Genomic DNA, 5,540 nt, shown 5'->3' on the forward strand with positions numbered 1-5,540 from the left:
CTCTTGGCCTCAAGTGATCCTCATGCCTCAGCCTCCTGAGTAGCTGAGACTACAGGCATGCATCACAACACCTGGCTAATTTTTATTTTAAAAATTTTTTTGGAGAGTTGGAGTCTTGCTATGTTGTCCAGGCTGGTCTCAAACTCCTGGCCTAGACTGATCCTCCTGCCTTTGCCTTCCAAAGTGCTGGAATTACAGGCATAAGCCACCATGTGAGGACTCAACAAATATCTATTGAATGTTTAGTATGTTCCAAAGACTGTTCTAGGCTCAGAAGATTTAGCAAAAAGCCAAATGGACGTAAATCCCTGCACTCGTGGGAAGGACAGGTAATAAAACAAGCAGCTAAGTAAATAAATTGTACAGTCCGTTAGAAGGCAAAAGAAAGAATGGAGACAAATAAACTAGGGAAGGGATTAGGAACAGGGAGAGCAGGAGGTGGGCAGGTGGGAGGAGTTGCTATTTTTAAGAAAGGTGGTTAGAAAAGATCTCACTAATAAGGGTACATTTGAGCAGGGACCTGAAAAGGTGAGAGCTTGATTCCTGCTGGTATCTGGAGGAGGACCTTCCAAGCAGAGGGAAGTGCAAAGGCCCTGGGGCTAGCACAAGCCTGAAGACAACAGGGTGCCCAGAGCAGAGTGTAAAAGCCAAGAGGTAGGAAAATTGTGCTGAGCGTAGCCTCCAATCAGCAGGATCAATATCTTTGGAATCTGTTAAAAATGTAAATCATTACACCCTAACCCAAGCTAAGAATCAGAGACCTGGGTTGGAAATGGGAGTAGGGGTAACATTCAAGAATCTTTTTTTTTTTTTTGGAGACTGCATCTCACTCTGTCACCCAGGCTGGAGTGCAGTGGCGTGATCTTGGCTCACTGCAATCTCCGCCTCCTGGGTTCAAGCAATCCTCCTGCCTCATCCTCCCAAGTAGCTGGGATTACAAGTGCGTGCCACCACACCCAGCTATTTTTTTGTATTTTAGTAAAGATGTGATTTCGCCATGTTGGCCAGGCTGGTCTTGAACTCCTGACCTCAAGTGATCCGCCTGCTTCAGTCTCCCAAGGTGCGGGGATTACAGGTGGGAGCCACTGTGCCCGGCCCAGGAATCTATTTTGACTGGTCTTCCAGGGGATTCTCATGTTAGCTTAGTTGACTTTTCTCTCTCTCTCTCTCTTTCTCTCTCTCCAGTATTTTGCCTAACCATCAATTTCCATAAGTCTAAATGCCCTCCATGTATAGATATCTCCAACTTTTTTATTTTCCATGCAAAGAGAGCTCTTTAAATTTTAACCCTTTGTACCCAATCCCATCTCAACAAATAAGCCTAGGTCAGCACAGTGGCTCATGCCGGTAGTCCCAACACTTTGGGAGGCCAAGGCATGAGGATCACTTGAGTTCAAGACCAGCCTGGGCCACATAGCAAGACCCCATCTTTACAAAAAAATTTTAAAATAAAAATTAGCCAGGTGTAGTGGTACATGTCTGTAGCCCCAGCTACTCAGGAGGCTGAGATGGGAGGATCCCTTGAGCCCAGGAGTTAAAGGTTACAGTGAGCTATGATCACACCACTGGATTCCAGCCTGGATGACAGTGTGAGACCCTGTCTCTAAAACAAACAAACAAAAAATTAAATCGCCTATCTTCTTATTTAGTGAAATCAGAATCCTAGAAATTTGATAGCCTGAATCATATTATTCTTTATAACACATTATTTGCTATTATAATTTGGAGTAGGCCTGACTTTTATGGGGTGGCAGGAGAAATCATCACTTCCCAAGTCATCACTGGGGGCCAGTTTCCTGCCCTGTCCCAGCTCTGAGAAGCGGACTCGCCTGTTCTCCCTGGGGCCCGGAGGTACTGGGGCTCTTACTTCCTGCTCTGGCCCATCCTTTCAATACAGTCCTGTTGCTCACTTGAGACATTGGCAGATTCATGTCACTTGTACATAAACCTTCACAATAATCGATGTTACAATAGGAAAAGGAATATTTGCTGAAAATCTTTTCCATTCTTTTTTTTTTAAAGATGAAGTCTCGCTCTATTGCTCAGGCTGGAGTGCAGTGGCATGATCTCAGCTCACTGCAATCTCCGGCTCAAGAGATTCTCCTGCCTCAGCCTCCTGAGTAGCTGGAATTACAGGCACCCGCCACCATGCCCAGCTAATTTTTGTATTTTTTGTAGAGACACGTTTCACCATGTTGGCCAGGCTGGTCTCAAACTCCTGACCTCAGGTTTAAGGCAGATCCACCTGCCTTGGCTTCCCAAAGTGCTGGGATTATAGGCGTGGGCCAGCGCACCCAGCCTCCATTCAATTTTACAAATATTTCTGCCTTAGCTGCTTTTTGCAGTGAAGCAATGGGCCAATAAATAAATTATAATTATTTGTCCTAGGCATGAGAAGGGACGCAATACCACCTAGTACTCGACCACACCTGAGGGTTAAGGAACACACCTGAGGGTTGAGAACACCAGCTCCGGAATCAGACTGCCTGAGTTTGGTAACTGGCAGTGGCCGGCTTCTCGTCTGTTGGATCTGAGATGGCTTATCACACCTCTCCCTGTGTTTCCATTCCCTCACCTATAAACGCGGTTAACAATAGTGCCCATCTCAGAGGGCAAAGACTGAGTTATTATACGTAAAGCACATAATCAGTACCTGGCATTTGGTAAATGCCAACTGAGTTTTAATCTTTCTTATTTTATTTTGTTTTGTTTTATTTTATTTTATTTTATTTTATTTTATTTTATTTTATTTTATTTTTGAGACAGAGTCTTGCTCTATCACCCAGGCTGGAGTGCAGTGGCGTGATCTCGGCTCACTGAAAGCTCCACCTCCTGGGTTCACGCCATTCTCCTGCATCAGCCTCCCGAGTAGCTGGGACTACAGCGCCTGCCACCATGCCTGGCTAATTTTTTATTTTTGTATTTTTAGTAGAGACAGGGTTTCACCATGTTAGCCACGATGGTCTCAATCTCCTGAACTCGTGATCCGCCTGCCTCGCCTCCCAGAGTGCTGGGATTACAGGCATAAGCCACTGCACCTGGCCAACCTTTCTTATTAATAGGTATTTCTCTTCTCTTTCTTTCTTTTTTTTCTTTTTTTTTTTTTTTTTTGAGACAGGGTCTCACTGTGTTGCTTAGGCTGGGGTGCAGTGGCGTGATCTCGGCTCACTGCAACCTCTGCCTCCCATGCTCAAGTGATTCTCCTGCCTCAGCCTCCTTAGTAACAGGGATTACAGGCACCTGCCACCATGCCTGGCTAATTTTTTTATTTTTAGTAGAGATGGGGTTTCACCATGTTGGCCAGGCTGGTCTCAAACTCCTGACCTCAGTTGATCCACCCACCTCAACCTCCCAAAGTCCTGGGATTACAGGCGTGAGCCACCACTCCTGGCCCTATTCTTATTAGTACATATTTCTGAGTAAATAAACAGAAAAGGCTTGGGAGAGAGCTAGCCAAAGGTACTCGAGTGTACTTAGAATGTTAACCAATATTGCACCATGGTACTCGCTGGAATGCAGGTACTCCCAGGGGCTCCAAGGTACATTATTAATTAGCTTGTGATGTTTTGATTGACTCTTGTCTGTGTTTCAGAAAGCCTTGCTCTGGGTTTTGGTTGCCATGAGTTGCAGTCTAAATCATGATTCCCAGCCAGGAAAAATAATAAACAACTATCTAATGTAATGAGAACCCAACAAAACTATAAAACTTAGTTATTTCAAAATGACAGAGCTGTTTGTGAAAAAATAACAAAATAAAACACAGCCATTGGATAATTTCTTCCTACACCCCGAGGACGCTGGTTTTAAGTACTTGATCGCAGGCCATGCATGAGAGGAGATAGAATTATTCCTTTTTGATTGAAGTGGTTCAGAATTGGCCTCTAATTGACCTGGGAGTAGGAAGCAAAGAGGATTGGGTATAAAAATATAATGGGGTTCACTTGAAGCCAGCCAGGCACTTTAACCTGCCCCAGAGGGGTCTCTCTCCATTTTTAAAACCCGGTTGACGTATGAAAGGAAAAGTTGCCAGTGTTATTCACTAGAAACACAGACAATGGAATGTAAACCTATGTCCATATGGTGCAGGTTAGGAACTGATGGAACGACACAGGAGACTATCAATTTCCAGGTGTCTTCCGCTGTAACTGGCAACTCCATCCACAGTTAATAGTGAATACAAAGTAATTCTGCGGCCATGCTGCCTGCGGCCGCCAGTGTATTTCACGTGTACAGCCTGTGGCAGGCAAGCATGGACAATAAGAGCTCAAGCCTCCGAAGGACGACTCTGGGTTCAAATCTGATCAGCAGAGTCGTCTCAGGCACGTGGCTTCATCTTCTTTTTTGTTATAGAGACAGGTCTGTCACCCAGGCTGGAATGCAGTGGTGTGATCGTAGCTCACTGCAGCCTTAAACTGCTGGACTGAAGCGATCCTCCCGCCTCAGCCTGCCAGAAAAAGTGCTGGAATTACAGGTGTGAGCCACCACACCTGGCCCACTTCACCTTTTTAAATCCCAAGTGCCTTGTCTGTAGAAAAGGGATATAACAGTTTCTACCTCATAGGAATCCCATGATGATTAAATTAACTAAAGTTTGGAAAGCTCTAGCACTGCCTAATACAGAGTACATACTCACCACAATGTGAGCTGTTTATTATTATCAGTTGTGTGGTTTTGGAAGCAATATGTACTGAACCCATAGTCTTCATAAGGCTGGAAATAGATATTATTAGGCTCATTTTATTTTATGTTATAGACAGGGTATTGCTGTGTCACCCAGGTTGGAGTGCAGTGGTGTAATCACAAACTTCTGGGCTCAAGTGATCCTCCCACCACATTCCCCCAAGTAGCTGAGACTACAGGTGCATGCCACTAAACCCAGCTAATTTTAAAATTTTTTTGTAGAGTCAGGGGTCTTCCTACGTAGCCCAGGCTGGTCTCAAATTCCTAACCTCAAGTGATCCTCCCACCTCGGCCCTCCAAAGAGCTGGGATTACAGGTGTGAGCCATGGTGCCCAGCTCCCAGGCTCATTTTAAAGGTGAGAAACAGCTTCAATAAGAGGCTTATTCAAGGTTACCCTGGAAAAGGAGTCTGAGACTGCCCAGTGGGATTAGCTCCAAGGACACGATTGACCCAGCCTCAGGTCCTCCCTTACCTTGTCTCGTGTCCTCAGCTCAGCAGGTACACAAAGGCTTGAGTGGGAGAGACCTTTTCCACCAACAGTGAGACCCTAGCAAAGATCAGAGCTGAACCATCATCTCTTAATTGTCCCCCGTATCCTGGTCAGAGAAGCTGTGACTTCCAATCCTGGAGCTAAGAACCTGGCACTTGTTATTAGTGGAGAAGGCGGAATTTTTGCTCCCTCACTTTGGGCATCACACAAAAAAATCACATTAATTTATTTCTCTAAACCCAATTAAATTTGACTACATCCTCACTCATTGGAATGACAAGAATTTGCGTCCTCTTCCCTCTCTCTCAGGTCACCTTGGACCTCCAAACAGGGAAGTGGTCTCTTGTCATCAATTTTTTTTTTTTTTTT

This window comes from Mandrillus leucophaeus, unplaced genomic scaffold (genome assembly GCF_000951045.1).
Source record: "Mandrillus leucophaeus isolate KB7577 unplaced genomic scaffold, Mleu.le_1.0 Scaffold83, whole genome shotgun sequence".
Lineage (NCBI taxonomy): Eukaryota > Metazoa > Chordata > Mammalia > Primates > Cercopithecidae > Mandrillus > Mandrillus leucophaeus.